Consider the following 21,209-nt stretch of genomic DNA (forward strand, 5'->3'; position numbering starts at 1 on the left):
AGAGAGCAGCTAAGGAGACAGGGAATGATGGATGAGAGCCAGAGGAGGCAGAGTTCGATGTAACGTAAAACACTTTAGCATCATCTAAAGATCACAGGGTTGCCCCTGCACTGAAGGTGTGCTGGCAGGGTAGCTGCTGCGGAAGTACTGTAGGAGGGATGTTTGAAAAATGGGTTTGATTCGTTGACCACCAAGGTCACTTCCAGCCATATCTCATGAGTCTATGATTTCACTCATTGGACCCAGTTTTGCCCTTTGGAGAAACACAGATTCAGTCTGGTCCTTATCCCCTTAAAACCCTTCAGATACTTGGAGATAATGCTCCAGTTGACTTTTAGTGTTTCTTCACCAGCTCTACATCTCCAGTTCCTTCCTTCCTCCACACACACTTCTCATATATTATGACTCCTTGACACTTCTTCCTCCAGTCCAACTTTCTTTGGTCACTTAAAAAAAAAATTCTTCAACTATGAAACCAAGAATTTACCAAGAATTCCAGCTGTGGTGTGACCAATGTAGGATATGGTGAGATTTTGACCTTCCTTACTTGGGACACATAGTTCCTGTTTGTAAAGTCCTAAGCTACTTCTTTGACAGCCATTTTATATAGCTGGATCATGTTAGACTCACAGAAGGGATGCTGTAAATTATTGTGAGGTTATGTGTGGCACAACTCTAGGGGGCTCTATTTACAACCTATTGTAGATTTACATATTTCCTTCAGTAATTTTTCCAGCAGATGGCAGTAAAGTTTCTGAGGAAGGGGGGTGCCTTAGTTCACACAAATCACACAAAGATCTTTTCTGGGCTGGCAGTGACCCTGGCTCATAATCAATTAAAAAATATTTTTGATATGAATGTAGTATCTTTATGGCGGACTCTCCAACATCCATCCCTCCTTTCTTCCTTCCTAAAAAATCCCAATTTTGCTCAGCTATCCACCCTTCCCCCATGTGACTTCAGGGAAGTCTCCAGACAGTAGATCTGGATTACTGTAAAAAATCAGGGCTTCTGAGTCTTGAACTACTGACATTTTGGGCCATGTAATTATTTGTTGTGGGAGCTATCCTGCACATTGTAGGATGTTCAGCAGCATCCATGACATCTCCCTCTGTCCACTAAAGGCCATAGCATACTCCCACCTTACCAGCTGTGACAACCAAAAAATGTTCCTAGGTATAGTCAAATGTCTCCTGGGGTCAAAACTGCCCTGGTTGACAACTGCTAGCCTAGAGTATCTCAGAGAAGTAAAGCTTTCACACCCACAGCTGCTTTGCCTGTCTCCTTGTTATAGGAGATGATAAATTGCCTTATCCATCTTGAATCAGGTATTTTTGTTACTTGCAGCCAAAGGCATCCCCAACTAATGCAAGGAATTACTGCTAACTCATGTCTACCCTTCCTGTGCTTATACAATTTCTTTTTTTACACCTGAAGGAAAAACTCCACACTATCTCCATTTACTTTGTTGTTGTTAGCTTTAATCCAAGTTCCAGTCTGGCAAAATACTTTAGAATCCTAATTTTGTCATCCAAATTATTAGCTATCCCTTGCAGTTTGGCATCATTTGTAAATGATGATAAGCATGTCATAAATACTTTTGTGTGAGTTGTTGATTTAAAAATATTTTATCAATATTCTTTAGGTATAGTTGTTCAGCCAGTTACAAATCCGCCTAATTAACCAGTAGCCAACTCACATTTTTCCATCTTATCTACTAAGATTTCAAAAGAAACTTCTTCAAATATCTCACTGTAGTCAGGAAGAGCCATGCCTATAGTACTTCCTGATCCTTGATTCAAATAAGCAAGTATAAACAGACTAGGTCATTTGGCATGAGCTATTTCTTGAGAACCCATGTTTATGCATGGTGATTTAGTGCGCAGGAACTGTCTACTCAGTAGTCCATTCTGGTATCTTATGGTAAGAGATGTCACACTTATCAGTTGGCAATTTCCACATGCCATCCATCTCGCCTATGTGAAAAATATTCAACATTTGTCAATCTTCTGTTTTGTGGCCCGTCTCAAGTTCTCTATGACCTCAAAAACATTATCAACAATGGTTCAGTAATCACATTTGCAATGATATTTGGTGCTCTGAGAATTCATCCAAGACCTGAATTCATTTAAAGCTACCTCTTGTGTAAAATAATTTAAATAAAGGGGCCCATATACTTACTCAACCAAATACCACAGATGCAAAGGAGTGTCTGCTAAACACAGGGCTTATGAGCCCGGATTAGGAAACACCACAAAGAGTTATCAAACTCCATCTCAGCATCCAGCACAAATAACCAGGATGATCAGTAAACTAAGGGGGAAAGAGAACCTTGAGAGAGCCCTATGCACACAATAAGTGACTCTAATGAGAAAGAAAAATAGACAGAACCGAGCTAAGCTGGTAACCTTCACTAGTTTGGGATACAGTTCGACCTCTTCCCTCTGACCAATTCCTTCTCTCTACTTAGTCCTGTAGCCTCCAATCAAAGACTTTATTGATATGGAACCCCAGGAAGGAACCTGCAGTGATGTCAGGGCCCACTGAGTTGAGTGAGCAACTGTAGCAGATGTCAGGCTGGGGAGATGAGCTGGGACCAACAGAAATTACAATGTCAGCCTATAATCCCTGCGCTTTGGGAGACTGAGGCAGGAGGATCACTTGAGCTCAGGAGTTTGAGACCAGCCTGGGCAACATGGCGAAACCCCATCTCTACAAAAAATTAAAAAATTAGCCAGGTGTGGTGGCACACACCTGTAGGCCCAGCTACTTGGGAGGCTTAAGTGGAAGGATCACCCGAGCTCAGGAGGCAGAGGCTGCAGTGAGCTGTTATCACACCACTGCACTCCAGCCTGGGTGACAGAGAGACCCTGTCTCAAAAAAAGAAAAAAAAAAAAAAAGAAAGGAAAGAAAAGAACAGAAGAGAAAAAAAAAGCAAGGAAGGAAAGAAGGGAATCCCAAAGGGATGACACTCTGGCTCTGGCTCTCCTTGACTGTGGGGAGATGGAGGAGTCTGCATCACAGAGCCACATTCTCCTCCAGGTTTAGCGTAGAGGCAGGGGAAGGATTTTGCAGGTTCAGGCTGATCAGGTTTTAGTGTCTCTGTCATCTAAATACTGAATATTGCTATATATATATGCCATGGAGGGATGTTGACCTCAATCCACACCAAGAGAATGCCATAGTACCCATAGTCTGCTGTAGAGGGGAGATGGGTCTGCAATTCTTCTCATTCCCAGGCTAGACTCTCATTCCCCACCTGAAAAGCGGTTAAGAGGGCTGGAGCCAGAATCAAACTGATTGGGTTCAAATAATGGTTCTCCTAGTTATTAGCTATGGAACATTAGGCAAACCACTCAGCCTCACTGAGTTTTATTCTCCTTGCTGGAAAACAAGATAGAACGTGTGAAGGATGCTTGGTGCGATGATAGCTACTGTTGCTCTTAAATCACCTGCTTTGGAAATCTCCTCCTTGCAGAGGCTGTTGACAGAAGAAAAAGTCAAGGCATTCTGAATTTGGTCCTCAAAAGAAAACATTGGTCCTGGGGTTTATATAGTCTGATGAGGACGGTTGAAGCTGAAACAGAGCCATGAAATCAAAGGTTCAAGTGATTTCCTTTGTTGCTGAAGGTGGGTTCTTGGATTCACTCTTGAGCAATGACCCTTCTGACTAAGTAAAGCAAAGGCAATGGATTTCCAAAGAGCTGAGTTTCTCTGCATAACAATGTTAACAGGTTATCATGCATGAGGGTGGTGGAGGTGGAGAGGGGTGGACAGAATTACACTCTGTAGACAGATTTACTTCCTTTAAAGGAATGCCTCTTTCACAACGACTGGATCAGGCTGTCTTACTTGGTATCATACTGCTTGTTCTCAGGAGGTATTTCTATGTTACTCTTCAAGCATTTGGTCACGGATCTGGGAGGGGACCCTGAAGATGACAGAAAGCCTGTGCAGGCTTGGTCAACAGGGTTGCTGGAGGAAGGATGAAAAAGAAAGGGTTTTGGCTTGGCTAAGACTATTAATACGTCACAGAAGATGTTTTTCAAGACTAAATAATCTAGAATTTGGGAAATGTCTGGACTTGAAACTTTCTGTTCAGATATCTTTTAAGGGCCAAAGGGCAAGACTGTATTCCCATGGATGGGGCTGGGGTTTTCTTGAAGGAAGCTGATTTTCCATTGTCAATCATGCTTATGGAGGGTTAATCATAGGGCTGGAAAATAAAAACTTTGAAGGTGGACCTTAGCATTAAGGGAGGGAAACTGCCTTCTGTCTGTAGGCCTTGGGATATGACTCAACTGGATCTTGCCTTGGCTGTCACACTGAAGGACACCTCCTTTGGCATGGCCTTAGTGACAAGTAGCACGCGGGGACAGGGCATGCAGTTCAGCCTCTACTCCAGCAAGGCAGGCCGGAATCCAGGAAAAGAGGAAGGCAGCAGAGGGTCCCCATGAAGGATACTGGGCCCGTGGACTCTGAGGGAAGCCATTGATAATATTCAGTGTAAACCCCTTGGGTGATAATCCTGCCTGCCATAGCCTACCTTTCAGCCAGCTTGTGTTAAATTCTACATCCCAATCTCATTTCAGCAGAGGAATGGCAGGAGGGTGATATTCCCACATTTGGGAAAGAGATGGTACAAGGAGAGCAGGAGTATCTAGAGGGAAGCTGATCTTGAGCCTACCAAAGGCAACACGTTGAACATGCATTGTTCCAGAGCTAGATGATATATAGGGTGGGAAGAACACAGGAGGCAATGGGTGAACACACCAATATTCCTGAGGAAGTCCAAACAGAGTGGGCAAGGGACAGGAGCTCTGACTTCTGTGATTTGGGGATTAAAGGGAAGTGTGGCTTCGTAAGTTGGTAAAGCCTGGAGTGTCAGGGTATGCACCTGGGTCACCTTCTGGCTGCATGGCTTTGTGCAAGCTACTTATCCTTCCAAGTCTCAGTTTTTCCATCTGGGAAATGGGGCTAATAATAGTGACTGCCTCATAGAATTTTTGTGAAGATTAGATAAGCCATGGTAATAACCCAATAGATAGTTACTATTGATACTATCATTACTAATCCCAAGAGTGCTGGAAAAGGGGAATTAGTGCACTAAGCAAAAAACTGTTATAACTAATTGCCAGAATTCACACGAGATGTATAGATACGGCTGCTGTATAAAGAAGAGGAGTTCTTAGCTCATCACTGACTCAGACATGAGAAGACAATCCCACTGGAAGCTTTCAGGCTCCTCTTCCTCTGCAAACCCATAGGACTGAGTCCTGCAGCAGCATCTCAAGACTTTGCATCTCACCTTCCCTAGAGAAACACTGGCAGAAATCCATTCGCAGAAGCCCAGAGATGATTCAGATGAGAGGCTGACCCAGCAAACTCTGCTGGAAATGGGTGCCCAGGATTTAGTACTAACCTGCCTTGACCCATTCTCCTCCAACTTGACTTTAGTAGAGACAACAGGACAATATTTTTTACTGTAATTCCATCTGGCTTCCTCAGTAGACAATCACACCTGTGCCACTTGACCTTGAGTGTCATGCTGACCTGGAAGTCATTGGCTGCCCTTCCTGCCTGCTCACCTCCAGCTCTTTCCAGCCAGGTGGCCTGTGGGATTCCTTTGGGTATCCTGGCTCTTGCCATGTGGCCCTGCTTGCTGTCCTAGAGCTATTCCCTCCCCAGCCGCCCTGGATTCCCTCATGGCGGGACTGCGATCTGAAAGTCTCTGCACACCTGCACCCCCAAGTAGTCTGACTAAAGTGCCCCTCCTCGGTACTCTGTCAATGCATTATGCTTACTTTTATCATATCATTCTGAACAATCACTGACTTTCAGGTCTTTTCTCCCACGGGAACACTTACTGTTCGGGAGGAATGGACCATGTCTTCTACCTTCATTTATTCCTATTTCTAACTCGGTATTTAGACTTCTTTAAACATGTGCTAAATAAACTCATGAGTAAGTGAAATGAACTCAAGTATAGAGAAGTTGAAATAGAAAATGTATTCATTCACAAATTCATTCAAGCATTGACTGAGCACCTACTGTCTGCCAGACACTCCTTCAGGCACTGTAGACACAGCGGTAAACAATAGACCCAGTCCCTGCCTGGCGCATGCGCATTCCAGCGTGGGGGACAGTAGGAAAATGAGCATATGGCAAGATCTCAGTTGGCAATGTGTGTTATGAAAAAAATAAAGCAAGGAAAGATGAGGCAAGCTATAATTATGGTACTGAGCATTTTTAAGACTTTTTAAAAGTAAAAATGTTGTAAATATTCAATAAAAGTACAAGAAAAAAGGGAAAAAACAGCTCAATTATTAACATTTTGAAAGCAAATAATGGGGTTTATAATTCTGGATTAAAATTTTTTAAATGTCTGAAATGATCAGAAAGATAGAAGAAGCAAAAATGTTAAATTATTTAATCTTTCATAAGAGGACTACAAAGTTGTTGTTTGGTCTTTGTTTTTTAAAGTTATTTAATTTCTTTATGCACATACACAGATAATTTTACATAAAGAAATAAAGGTTTCTTTTGGTTTTGTTTAGCATCTTTTCCCTCTTTTCTTCTCCCCTCCTTCTTTAATAGCACGTGAACTCATGGTAGTGAACTAGTATGTAAAGGGAATCCAGTATGTTACCTTCCATATTTTTCTCCATGCTGAGGTGATCATTTACATTGCATGTACACGTGTGCAGACACACACACACACACACACACACAATGCATAATGAGTTTTCTGTTGTTTTTTGTAAAAATATAAAGAAGGAATATTATATACTCTTTTCCACATCTTGTTCAATAAAACCTCAGGTAAATCCCTCTAGGGTGAAAGGTAAATTTCTAGTCTCATTTTTAAAAAACAGCTATATAATATTCCATGGTATGGTTGAACCATATTTTCTCAGCCATCTCCTTATTTATGGGCATTAATTTCACTTCCAGGTTTTAATTTTGTTGCCACAATAACAACGCTGCAATAAATGTCTTTAAATGTATACCCTTATACACTAGTGCTCTTAATGTTATGGCTAGATTCCCAGAAGTGAAATTATTAGGTTACAGGCATATATATGTAAATTTTATAGGCACTTGCAGATTGCTTTTCATAAAACCATAACATTTCACATTGCCACCAACAATGTTAGAGTTATTTGCCTCCACGTCTTCTCTAGAATAGGTGTTGTTGAATAAAGTGACATTTCGTTATTACTTGCATCTGTATTTCTCTATTTACTAGTGATTTAGATTTTGTTCTTGGGTTTAAGTAATTTGATGAATATAACTTTTAAGTAAACTCGTAATTTTTTTTTGCATCTATCTTCATAAAACTAGCTGGGAAGTGCGTACTCATTTTTTATTCTTTGGAAGAGTTTGTGTAACATTGATGTTATTTCTTCCTTAAATGTTTAGTGAAAATTCCTGGACTAGAGATTTCTTTGTTGGAAGGTTTCAAATCATAGATTCAATGTTTAAGACATATGTAGTATGTATGTAGTATACATGTAGTAGAACATTCGGATGTTCTGTTTCTTCTCATGCCCTCTTTGGTCAGTTAGATTATCTAGCAAATTGTTCGTTTAAGTGAAATTTTTTTGGCATAAAGTTGTTCATAATATGATTTTATTATCTTTCCAATGCCATTAGGATTTGTGCCCAGACTCCCCTTAAAGGGGTTATGGTGAAGCTGTAATAAAGTATCCTTTTAATTACTGAATTAAAAGTCTCATGCTCTACCGACTGAGCTAGCTGGGCAGCCTAATTACTGAGTTAATAATTTGTATTCCTCACTTTTTTCTAAATAAGATTTGGTAGAGACTTCCTAATTTTTACCGGACTTTCAGAGAATAAACTCTTATTTATTTTCTCTATTATATGTTTACTTTCTCTTTCATTGATTTCTGCTCTCATCTTTACACTTCTTTCCTTTTACCCTTCATGTATTTAATTTTTGTTTCTTTTTCTAAATTCTTAGGATGGATACTTATTTAATGTTCAGCTTTTCTTTTTAAATATATGCATTAAAACTGTCCATTTCCCTGGCACGTGTATACCTATGTAACAAACCTGCATCTTCTGCACATGTATCCCAGAACTTGAAGTATTTAAAACAAAACAAAACGAAACAAAACAAAAACTTAAAAAAAAAACCTGTCCAATGGCCGGGCACGGTGGCTCACACCTGTAATCCCAGCACTTTGGGAAGCCGAGGCGGGCGGATCACCTGAGGTTGGGAGTTTGAGACCAGCTTGACCAACATGGAGAAACCCCATCTCTACTAAAAATACAAAATTAGCCAGGTGTGGTGGCACATGCCTGTAATCCCAGCTACTAGGGAGGTGGAGGCAGGAGAATCGCTTGAACCTGGGAGGCGGAGGTTGCGGTGAGCCGAGATCACGCCATTGCACTCCAGCCTGGGCAACGAGAGCAAAACTCCGTCTCAAAACAAAAACAAAAACAAAAACCTGTCTATTTCCCTTAAAGCATAATTTTAGCTGGATTTCACAAATTGTGATGTATTGTATCTTCATTATACAATTAATTTTTTTTCTAATTTTTATTGTTACTCTCTTTTGGTCCATGAGTTATTTAGATACATATATTTTAATTCCCAACATTTAGGAGTTTTCCTACTTTTCTTTTTGTTATTGGTTTTTAACCTTATTATGATCAAGCACATGATCTGTTTTGTTCTATTTTCATAGATTCATTGATTGAGGCCTTCTTTATGGCCCAGCATTTTTGGAAAATATTCCACATGATCCTTAAAAAATTTGACTTTTGAAATTCTTTGGTACAATGAATGCCATTATTAATTAGGTCACGGTTGTTAACCACATTTTTTCAAATTTTCTAAAATCTTACTGATTTTTGTCTTCTTGTTCCATCAGTTACCAACAGAGATGTGTTAAAATTTCCAACTCATAGTTGGAATTGTTTATTTCTCATTGTGGTTTAGTCCATTCCTCTCTTATATATTTTGAGGCTAATTATTAGATGTTCACAAATTTAGAATTGTTATGTCTCACTGCTGCATTGACACTTACTTATTGTGAAATGTCTGTCTACCAGTTTTTTTTTTTTTGCCTTGAAATCTATTTTCTTCCTGTTATTAATATAGCTACACCAACTTTCTTTTAGTTAACTTGCGTGGTATATCATTTTCCATCCTTTTACTTTCAATATTCTTTTGTTCTTGTTTTAAAGTCTCTCTCTTATAAGAACCATATTGTTTTTGCTGCTGCTATTGTTTTAATTTAGTCTTACAATCTTTGACTTTTGATTAAAGGCTTTAGTTCATTTACATCTAATCTATTGGGATATGTATCTACCATATTACTGTTTTTTATTCAAACCAATTGTTCTGCTTTTATTTACTTAACTTTATTGCCTTCTTTTGCATTAAACAAGTATCTCCTAAGACTCCATTTTCTCTTTTTTCACCTATTTGGTACACATTCTTTTATTATTATTTTAATAGAAAATCAGCAAGGATATAGAAGATTACCACATATATTAACACTAGAGATTATCATAAATATTATTGATCTGTTTCAGGCAATGTAAAGGCCACAAAGGCCTCCCATCCTGGCTTTGTCTTATTGTTCCCATGTGTTTTAATTTGACCTATGTTTTGTACTCCACAAGACCTTATTATTACTGTTATGTAGAGTCAATATTTACTTAGATTAATCCTGCTATTTACTTCCCTGAAGGTAATTTGTCTTTCTACCCTGCATCTTTTAAGATTTTTTTTCTTTAGTTTTCATTCTTAGCAGTTTTACTATGAAGTGCATAAGTGTGTTTTTTCCTTGCAGTTATCATTCTTAGAGTTCATAGTGATTACTGACTCATTGGTTTTCTTAAAATATTGCTTCTGCTGCACCTCTTTCTCCTCTCCTTCTGGGTCTCTAATTACATGCATGTTATGTCTTTTCACTAGGCTCCATATGTCTCTTATGCTCTTTTCTGCATTTTCTATCTTTTCTTTTTCTCTTCATGATTCAATCCAGACGTTTCCACTCAGATATCTTTCAGTATAGTAATCCTCTTTTCAGCTTGGCTCAATCTACTTGTAAAGATATCGATTGAGTTTTAAATTTCAGTTATCATGCTTTTCCACTAATAGGGTCTTTAATGTATGTAAGTGTAATAACTAAAACATAAAGGTGGAAGGGTAAAGGAGCCTATATAGTGGTAATGTTTCTACATTCCACTCAAAATGCTAAAATATTGATTTTTAAGAACACTGAAATGTTAAGCATGTTTTTTGTAACCCTATAGCAACCACTAAAGGAACAGCACAAAAATATGTTCAAAACACAATAAGTACATTAGAGTAATTTTAAAAGTTTAAATAACTCAGAAGAAGGCAGGAAAGAAAAGCAGAAGAACAAAAATGAGAGAACAAACACAACAAGTAAATGTTAAATCCCAAGATATTAGTAATTATGCTAGATGTAAGTGGTCTAAATGTGCCAATAAAATCACAGAGCTTGTAAAAATGGATTAAAAAGCATATGCTGTCTACAAAATATTTCCTTCAAGGATAATAATATAAGTATGTTAAAAATAGAAAGATGAAAAAGATAAACCATACAAACATCAATCAAAAGACAGTTGAAATGGCTTTAATCATATCAGATATAAGAGGCTTCAGAGCAAAGAAAGTTACCAGGGCATTATATAATGATTAATGTTCAACTAATCAAGAAGACATACCAATCCTAAGTGTATATACATTTAACATCATAGCTTCAAAATATATGAAGCAAAAACTAATGTAACTACAAGCAGAAATAGATAAATCCAAAATTATAGTTAGAGACATTGCATTTTTCTCTGAGAAACTGATAGAACTTGCAGATAGAAAAACCAGTAAGGATATAGAAAGACTGAACAAATCATCAACTGACTACATTTAATTAACATTTATAGGACACTCATTCAACAATAGCAGAGTTCACATTCTTTTCAAGTGCTCATGGTCTGTTTGCCAAGATAGACCTATCATGAGTCAGGTAATGAAGCTTAATTAATTTAATGAGTTAAAATTATGCAAAGTATGTTGTTTGGCAATATGGAATTAACTAGAAGTCAGTACTAGAAAGATAAATGGAAAATTTCTAAATACATAGAAATTAATGTACTTCTAACTAATATATGGGTAAAGAAAAAGTCTCAAGGGATATTAAAAATATTTTGAAATAAAAATAAAAATATAATCTAAAAATTTAGAATGCAGCTAAAGCAATGTTTAGAGGGAAATTAATTGCCTCATATTCCTACATTACAAAAGAAGAAAGATTTCAAATCAATAATCTAAATTTACACATTTAAGAAACTGGAAAATTAGGGGTAGAATAAGCTTAGTACAAGCAGAAATAAAGACATAATAAAGATAAGAGCAGACATCAATGAAATTTAAAATAAAAAAATCAAACAAGCCAAACCTGATCTTTATTTCCCTGTAGTGTGTGCTGACTTGATCAGAGAAGTAAAGGAAAAGAATCTCAAAGTGAAAGGACCAGTTTGAATGCCTACCAAGACTTTGAGAATCACTGCAAGAAAAACTCCTTGTGGTGAAGGTTCTAAGACATGGGATCGTTTCCAGATGAGACTCCACAAGTGACTCATGGATTTGCACAGTCCTTCTGAGATTGTTAAGCAGATTACTTCCATCAGTACTGAGCCAGGAGTTGAGGTGGAAGTCATCATTGCAGATGCTTAAGTCAACTATTTTAATAAATTGATTACCAGTTGTTAAAATAAAATAAAATGAGACAAAATATCAATAAAAGGCCAGGTGCAGTGACTCATTCCTGTAATCCCAGCACTTTGGGAGGCCAAGGTGGGCAGATCAACTGAGCTTAGGAGTTTGAGACCATCCTGGGCAACATGGTGAAACCCCATCTCCACTAAAATACAAAAAATTAGCCAGTGTGGTATCACGCATCTGTAGTCCCAGCTACTCAGGAGGCTGAGGCATGAGAATCGCTTGAGCCCGGGAGACAGGCAGAGGTTGCAGTGAGCTGAGATCAGGCCACTGCGCTCTAGCTTGGCCTACAGAGTGAGACTCCATCTCAAAAAAAAAAAAAAAAAAAAACACAATAAAAATGAAAAAATTAATATTGCCAGCAAGACCAGTAGAAAAAAAGAGGGAATATCCAAATTACCAATATCAGTGCTGAAAGTGTATAACACTACAGAACTTGCAGTCATTAAAAGGATAGGAAATAAACAACTCTAAATACATAATTCCATAACTTTAATGAAGTGAACAAAATCCTTGAAAAATGAATAATACCAAAATTCAACAAAGATTAAATCGATAATCTGAAGTTCTTAACTATTAAATAAATTGAATTTAGTTAAAAAGCATCTCAAAAGGAAGTCTCCAGCCTTAAATCATTTCACTAATGAATTTTAAACATTTAAAGAAGAAATAACATATATATAATTCAGTATAGATAACATACATATTGAATTATATGAATATGTAATTCAGTATAGATAACATATATATTCAATTACATGTGAATATATAATTGAGTATATAACATATATGTTATATATATTGAATTTTATAATTATAAATTTATATAATTTATATTGAGTTATGTAATAATAATACATGTGTAATTTTGATAGCTTTGGGGGTACAAGTGGTTTTTGGTTACATGGATGAATTATATGGTGATGAATTCTGAGATTTTAGTGTACCCATCACCCAAGCAGTGTACATTGTACCCAATATATGGTTTTTTATCCCACACTCCTCACACATCCTCCTGCTTCTGAGTCTCTAAAATCCGTTATATCATTGTGTATGCCTTTGCATACTCATAGGTTAGCTCCCACTTACAAGTGAGAGCATATGGTATTTGGTTTTCCATTCCTGAGTTACTTCACTTAGGATAATGGCCTCCAGCTCCATCCAAATTGCTGCAAAATACATTATTTTGTTCCTTTTTATGGCTGAGTAGAATTCCATGGTGTATCTATACCACATTTTCTTTATCCACTCATTGGTCAGTGGGCACTTAGGTTGGTTCCATATCTTTGCAATTGTTAATTGTGCTGCAATAAACACACATGTGCCTGTGTCTTTTTCACATAATCACTTCTTTTCCTTTGGGTAGATACACAGTAGTGGGATTGATGTATCAACTAGTATATCCACTTTTAGTTCTTTAAGGAATCTCCATACTGTTTTCTGTAGAGGCTGTACTAATTTACATTTCCATCAGCAGTGTGTAAGAATCCCCCTTTCACCACATTCATGCCAACATCTATTGTTTTTTGACTTTTTAATAACAGACATTCTTGCAGGAGTAAGATGACATCTCATTGTGGCTTTAATTTGCATTTCCCTGGTGATTAGGGATGTTGAGCATTTTTTCATATGTGTATTGGCCATTTGTATATCTTCTTCTGAGAAAAGTCTATTCATGTAATTGGCCCACTTTTTGAAAGAATTTTTTTTCTTGCTGATTTAAGTTCCTTGAAGATTCTGGATACTAGCCCTTTGTCAGATGCATAGTTGGCAAATATTTTTCTTCCATTCTGTGGGTTCTCTGTTTACTCTGCTGATTATTTCTTTTGCTGTGCGAAGCTTTTTAGTTTAATCAGGTCTCATTTATTTATTTTTGTTGTTGTTGCATTTGCTTTGGGATTTTAGTCGTAAATTCTTTGCCTAGACCAATGACTAGAAGAGTTTTCCCAAGATTATCTTCTAGAATTTTTATGGTTTCAGGTCTCAGATTTAAGTCTTTGATCCATCTTGATTTGAATTTTGTATAGGGTGAGAGATAGGGATCCAATTTAATTATTCCGCATGTGGCTAGCTAGTTTTCCCAGCATCATTTGACCTTTCCCCCAGTTTATGATTTTGTATGCTTTGTTGAAGATCAGTTGGTTGTAAGTATTTGGCTTTATTTCTGGGTTCTTTATTATGTTCCATTAATCTGTGTGAATGCTTTTATACCAGTACCAGTACCGTGCTGTTTTGGTAACTGTTGCCTTATAGTATAACTTGAAGTCTGGTAATGTAATCCCTCCAGATTTATTCTTTTTGGTTAGGATTGCTTTGGTTATTTGGGCTCTTGTTTGGTTCCATACAAATTTTAGGATTGTTTTTTCTAATTCTGTGAAAAAATGACATTGGTATTTTGATAAGAATTGCATTGAATCTGTAGATTGCTTTGGGCAGTGTGGTCATTTTCACAATATTGATTCTTCCATCCATGAACATGGGATGTGTCTCCACTTGCTTGTGTCATCTATGATTTCTTTCAGCAGTGCTTTGTAGTTCTCCTTGTAAAGATCTTTCACTTCCTTGGTTAAGAATATTCCTAGGTACATATATACACCCATGAATATATATATATATATATATATATAAATATATATACATACATGTATATATGTAGGTATATTTTGCAGCTGTTGTAAAAAGGACTGAGTTCTTGATTTGATTCTCAGCTTCATTGTTGTTGGTATATACCAGTGTTATTGATTTGTGTTCATTGATTTTGTAACCTGAGACTTTACTGAATTCTTTTATCAAATCTAGGAATCTTTTGGAGGAGCCTTTAGGGTTTTCTAGGTATACAATCATATCATCAGTGACCAGTGATAGTTTGATTCCCTCTTTTCCAATGTGGATAACTTTTATTTCTTTCTCTTGTATAATTGCTCTGGCTAGAACTTCCAGTACTATGTTGAATAGAAGTGGTTAAAGTGGGTATCCTTGTCTTGCTTCTGTTCTTATGGGGAATGCTTTCAACTTTTCCCCATTCAGTATGATGGTGGCTGTGGGTTTGTCATATATGGCTTTTATTAATATGAGTCCCTTCTATACCTAGTTTGTTGAGGGTTTTCATCCTAAAGGGATGCCAGATTTTATGGAGCACTTTTTCTGCATCTATTGAGATTATCATATGGTTTTTGTTTTTAATTCTGTTTATGTGATGTATCACATTTATTGACTCATGTATGTTAAACCATCCCTGCATCCCTGGAATGAAACCCACTTGATCATGATGTATTCTCCTTGTGATGTGCTGTTGGATTTGGTTAGGTAGTATTTTGTTGAGGATTTTTGCATCTATATTCATCAGGGATATGGGCCTGCAGTTTTCTTTTCTTTTTTTTTGGTATGTCCTTTCCTGGTTTTGGTATCAGGGTGATACTGGCTTCATACAATGATGTAGGGAGGATTCCTTCTTTCTTAATATTTGGAACACTTTCAGTAGGATTGGTACCAATTCTTCTTTGAATATCTGGCAAAATTTGGCTGTGAATTCATCTGGTTCTGGGATTTTTTGTTGGCATTTTTTTCTTTACTACTGATTCAATCTTTCTGCTTGTTATTAGTCTGTTAGGGTTTCTATTTCTTCCTGGTTTAATCTAGAAGGGTCGTATTTTTCTAGGAACTTATCCATGTCCTCTAGGTTTTCTAGTTTGTTTGCATAGAGGTGTTCATAGTTCTGCTCGCTTTGGGTTTAGTTTGTTCTTGTTTCTCTAGTTCTTTGAGGTGTGACATTAAGTTGTCAATTTGTGATCTTCCAGACTTTTTGATGTAGGTGTTTAGTGCTATAAGCCTTCCTCTTAGCACTGCTTTTGCTGTATCCTAGAGTTTTTGATAACTTGTGTCACTATTATCATTCTTTTCAAATAATTTTTAAATTTCCACCTTGATTTCATTGTTAATTCAAAAACCATTCAAGAGCAGATTGTTTAATTTCCATGCATTTGTATAGTTCCTTTTGGAGTTGGCTTCTTGTTGTATTCCACTGCGGTCTGAGAAGATACTTGATATGATTTCAATTTTTAAAAGTTTATTGAGGCTTGTTTTGTAGCCTAATATATGGTCTATCTTGGAGAATGTTCCATGTGCTGATGGGAAGAATATGTATTCTGCAGTTATTGGGTAGAATGCCCCGTATATATCTGTTAGGTACATTTGTTGTAGGGTGTTATTTAACCCATTGTTTCTTTGTTGACTTTCTGTCTTGATGATCTGTCTAGTGCTGTCAGTGGAGTATTGAAGTCCCCTACTATTGTTGTGTTGCTGTCTATCTCATTTCTTAGGTATAGTAATAATTGGTTTATGAATCTGGGAGCTTAACAGTGAGGTGCATGTATATTTAGTGAGTCTCTTGAAGACAGCAGATACTTAGTCTGTGATTCTTTATCCATTCTATCAACCTGTATCTTTTAAGTGGAGCATTTAGGCTCCTTATATTCAGTGTTAATATTCATATGTAAGATACTGTTCCATTCATCATGTTAATGTTACTGAAATACTTTTTTTCATTGTGTTATAGAAGTAACACCAATTTTAAACAATTTCAAAAAAATTAGAAGAGAAGATAATACTTTCCAACTTATTTTATGAGTTTAGCAGTACCATGGTACTAAAGCCAAAGAACAAAAAAGAAAACAGAAAGCTATAGATCAATATTTCTCATGAACATAGAAGCAAAAATCTTTAACGAAATATTAGCAAACTGAGTCCAATAATGTATAACAAGGATAATACACCATGATCAAATGAGCTTTATCTCAGGGAACGCAGATTGATTCAGTACTATTTGAAAATTAAGCAATATAATCTACCATATTAACAGTCTAAATAAGAAAAATCATAGGATTACATTAATTGATGCAGAAAAAGCATTTGATAGAATTCAACATCCTTTCATGATAAAAAGTCAACAAAGTAGGCATAGAAGTGGACTTTCTCAATATGATAAAGGGCATCTACAAAAAATTTACAGCCAAAATCACACCTAATGCTAAATGATGGAATGCTTTTCCCTTTGTTGCTTTTCCTTGCACTAGGCAAGAAGATTCAGTCTCACCACTCCTACTCTATATTGCATTAGAAGTGTAATACATCAATAAAAAGAGATAAAAGTCATAGAGATTGAAAAGGAAGAAACAAAAGTCTCCCTATTCACAGATGACATAGAAAATTCCAAGAAATCTGAAGAAAATCTCCTAGAACTAATAGGTGAGTTAGCAAGAATGGAAGATATAAGGTAAACACACAATTATTCATATTTCATATATACTAGCAGCGAATATAAACTTTTGGAACTGGAAGTTTTAAAAAATACTATTCACAATAGCTCCAAAATATATTGCAGTATAAATCTTACCAAACATACATAGAATCTGAAAACCATAAAACTGTGATGAAAGAAATAAAAATAGACCTTAGACAATAAAGAGGCGGGAGGAGGTTCCAAGATGGCTGAATAGGAACAGCTCCAGTCTACAGCTCCCAGTGTGAGCAACGCAGAAGACGGGTGATTTCTGCATTTCCAACTGAGGTACCAGGTTCATCTCACTGGGGCTTGTCAGACAGTGGGTCCAGCCCACGAAGCAGGGCAGGGCATCGCCTCACCTGGGAAGCGCAAGGGGTCGGGGAATTCCCTTTCCTAGCCAAGGGAAGCTGTGACAGATGGTACCTGGAAAATCGGGGCACTCCCACCCTAATACTGTGCTTTTCCAATGGTCTTAGCAAATGGCACACCAGGAGATTATATCCCGCGCATGGCTTGGAGGGTCCTATGCCCATGGAGCCTTGCTCACTGCTAGCACAGCAGTCTGAGATCAAACTGCAAGGCAGCAGCGAGGGAAACAACAGGTGCTGGAGAGGATGTGGAGAAATAGGAACACTTTTACACTGTCGGTTGGACTGTAAACTAGTTCAACCATTGTGGAAGACAGTGTGGTGATTCCTCAAGGATCTAGAACTAGAAATACCATTTGACCCATCCATCCCATTACCAGGTATATGCCCAAAGGATTATAAATCATGCTGCTATAAAGACACATGCACACGTATGTTTATCGCGGCACTATTCACAATAGGAAAGACTTGGAACCAACCCAAATGCCCATCAATGATAGACTGGATTAAGAAAATGTGGCACATACACACTATGGAATACTATGCAGCCATAAAAAAGGATGAGTTCATGTCCTTTGTAGGGACATGGATAAAGCTGGAAACCATCATTCTGAGCAAACTATCGCAAGGACAGAAAACCAAACACTGCATATTCTCACTCATAGGTGGGAATTGAACAATGAGAACACTTGGACACAGGGTGGGGAACATCACACACTGGAGCCTGTCATGGGGCTGGGGGGACGGGGAGGGATAGCATTAGGAGATATACCTAATGTAAATGACGAGTTAACAGGTGCAGCACAGCAACATGGCACATGTATACATATGTAACAAACCTGCACGTTGTGCACATGTACCCTAGAATTTAAAGTATAATTTAAAAAAAAAGAAAATAAAGAGGCATACTATATTCATGAATTGGGAGACTCAACAAATTAGATTTCATTTTCCCCAAATTAATTTATAGACTTAATGCAATTCCAGTCAAAGTCCCACCAAGATATTTTTGTAGATATACACAAGCTAGTTCTAAAATTTTTTATGAACTTCATACTATACACAAACTTTAAGTAAAAATTGATCAAAGACCTAAGAGGTAAAGCTATAAAACTCTTAGAAGAAAACATAGCAGTATATTTTTATGACCTTGCATTTGACAAGAGTCTTAGCTGTGACACCAAAAGCATAAGCAACAAAAGAAAAAAAAGCAGGTTATTTGAACTCAATGAAATTAAAACCTTAAAGTGTACAATTGATTGGGATTTAGTACTTTCACAAAGTTGTACAGCCATCTTAACTATCTTCTTCCAGAACTCCATAACCATTTTTCATTTTTGTTTTTTTGAGATGGGCTCTCATGATGTTGTCCAGGCTGGTCTCAAACTCCTGGGCTCAAGCAATATTCTCACCTCATTCTCCCAGGTAACTGGGATTATAGGAACACACCACTGTGCAGCAGAACATTTTTATCACCCAAAAAGAAAGCGCTGTACACATTAAGCAATCATTCCCCATTTGCCTCTCCCCTCTAGCAACCACTAATCTGATTTCTGTCTCTATGGATTCGCCTATCTTGCATATTTCATATAAATGCAATTATACCGTATATGGCTTATGTGTCTGGCTTTTGTCACTTAGCATAATCTTTTCAAGGTTTATTCATGTTGTAGCATGTATCAGCATTTCATTTCTTTTTATGCCTAAGTAATATACCATTATATGTATATACCATATTTTGTTGATCCATTTTTCAGTCAGTGGACATGTGGACTCTTTCCACCTTTAACCATTGTGAGTAATGTTGCCTTGAACCTTTGCGTACAATTTTGTTGTTGTCGTTGGAACCCTTGTTTTCAATTATTTTGGATATATATATATATAGAAGTAGAATTGCTGGGTCACACGGTAACTCCATATTTAACTTGTTGAAGAACTGTCAAACTGTTTCTAAAGTGGCTATACCACTTTACATTTCTCTACCAGTAGTAAATGAAGATTCTTATTTCTTCCCATTCTCACCAATATTTGTTATTATAGGACATTTTAATTACAGATATTCCAGTGGGTGTGAAGTGATATCACCTCGTGGTTTCAATTTGTCTTTCCCTAATGACTAGTAATGCTAAGCATCTTTTTATGTGCTTATTGGCCATGTGTATAACTTCCTTATAGAAATATCTATTCAGATCATTTGTCCATTTCAAAACTTGGTTATTTGTCTTTTTATTACTGTGTTGTGAGAGTTTTTAATATATTCTGCATACTAAACCCTTATTTTGAGAGAAGATCCTACTCTGTCATCAAGACTGGAGTGCAGTGACATCATCATGGCAGCCTTGACATCCTGGGCTCAAGCGATCCTCCTGTTTCAGCCTCCCAAGTGCCTGGGACTACAGGCACATGTCATCACACCTGGCTAATTTTTTCTATTTTTTGTAGAGACAGGGTCTCAATACATTGCCTAGGCTATATTTTCATCCATTCGGTGTGCTGTCTTTTTACCTCCCTGATTATGTTCTTTGATGCACAAAAGCATTTAATTTTGTTAAAATCCAATTTATCTATTTTTATTCTATTATTCATGTTTTTGTTGTCATATCTAGAAACCAAGGTCATGAAGATTTACATCTAGGTTGACTTCTATAATTTCTATAATTTTAACACTTATATTTAGGTCTTTGGTCCATTTTGAATTAATTTTTGTATATGGTGTAAGGTTGGTCAATTGATTTTTGACAAAGTTGCAAAAGCAGTTCAATAAAAATAAGTCTTTTCAATTAGTGATGTTGTGACAATTGGATATTCATATCAAAAAAATCTGAACCTATACCTCACACTTATATGTTAGAAGAGAGAAGTCAACATGTTAAAGAGAGACATGAAGAGAATACCACCATTCAGAGTTGTTTTGGGGCCAAATGGCAAATAGATACAAAAGGGGTCATTCTCTTCCTTTTCACATAGAACCCAGCCAAACTGTTACCCAAGTGACTGGAAGCTTCAGTAGCACATGGAATATGTACCTTGGAATGAGTAATGAAGGCTCGTGCTAGACAACAGCAGTGACAACTTGACTATTATTAGAGATAGGCTAACTTCATAGTGCATCCCACCAAGCGCTGATCCAAAGCAGTCATCTAAGAGAGCCCAGGAAAGTACAAATGTGGAGCTCTCATTAAATAATAATGATGACCCAATGATATCAAGGAACTGGATACATTCCCTAACCCAATTCATTTTCTTACTACCTTTGAGAAATATAAAAACCACCCAAAGCTTCTACAATTCCTTTCTCCTGTTGCCTGGTCATCAATATACAAATAAAACAAATAGAATCACATCTTAGGGAATGTTACATTTTTTGAATCAAGAGCAGTATTAGGATGGTGCCGGCAATGGTATATGAGTCATAAATGTTTAACTTTGTGCATGAGCTATCTTAGTCTTTCTAAATATCCCTCTTTGACATAGGAGGCTTGAGTTCTTGCATTTCCCATTACTCATAAATTCCCTGAATTGAGGGATCCTGGCCATTCCTAAGCTGAAGAATAAATGTGAGTTGTAAACAGTAGTTTCTATGATGAGAAGGTGTTATGGTTTATCTATTTGTTTCTCAAAAGCACACTGGTTCTAGAGGATATGAGATGATTAAGGCACGAATATAAGCTTACTCTTGACCCAGCTGGGAGTCTCATTCATCTTCAGGCAATCAGGAGGACATGAAGGAAAACTTGGTTTTGGAGTCAGGCAGATACATCCTGGTCATACCCCA

This window comes from Gorilla gorilla, chromosome 12 (genome assembly GCF_029281585.2).
Source record: "Gorilla gorilla gorilla isolate KB3781 chromosome 12, NHGRI_mGorGor1-v2.1_pri, whole genome shotgun sequence".
In the NCBI taxonomy this organism is placed as follows: domain Eukaryota; kingdom Metazoa; phylum Chordata; class Mammalia; order Primates; family Hominidae; genus Gorilla; species Gorilla gorilla.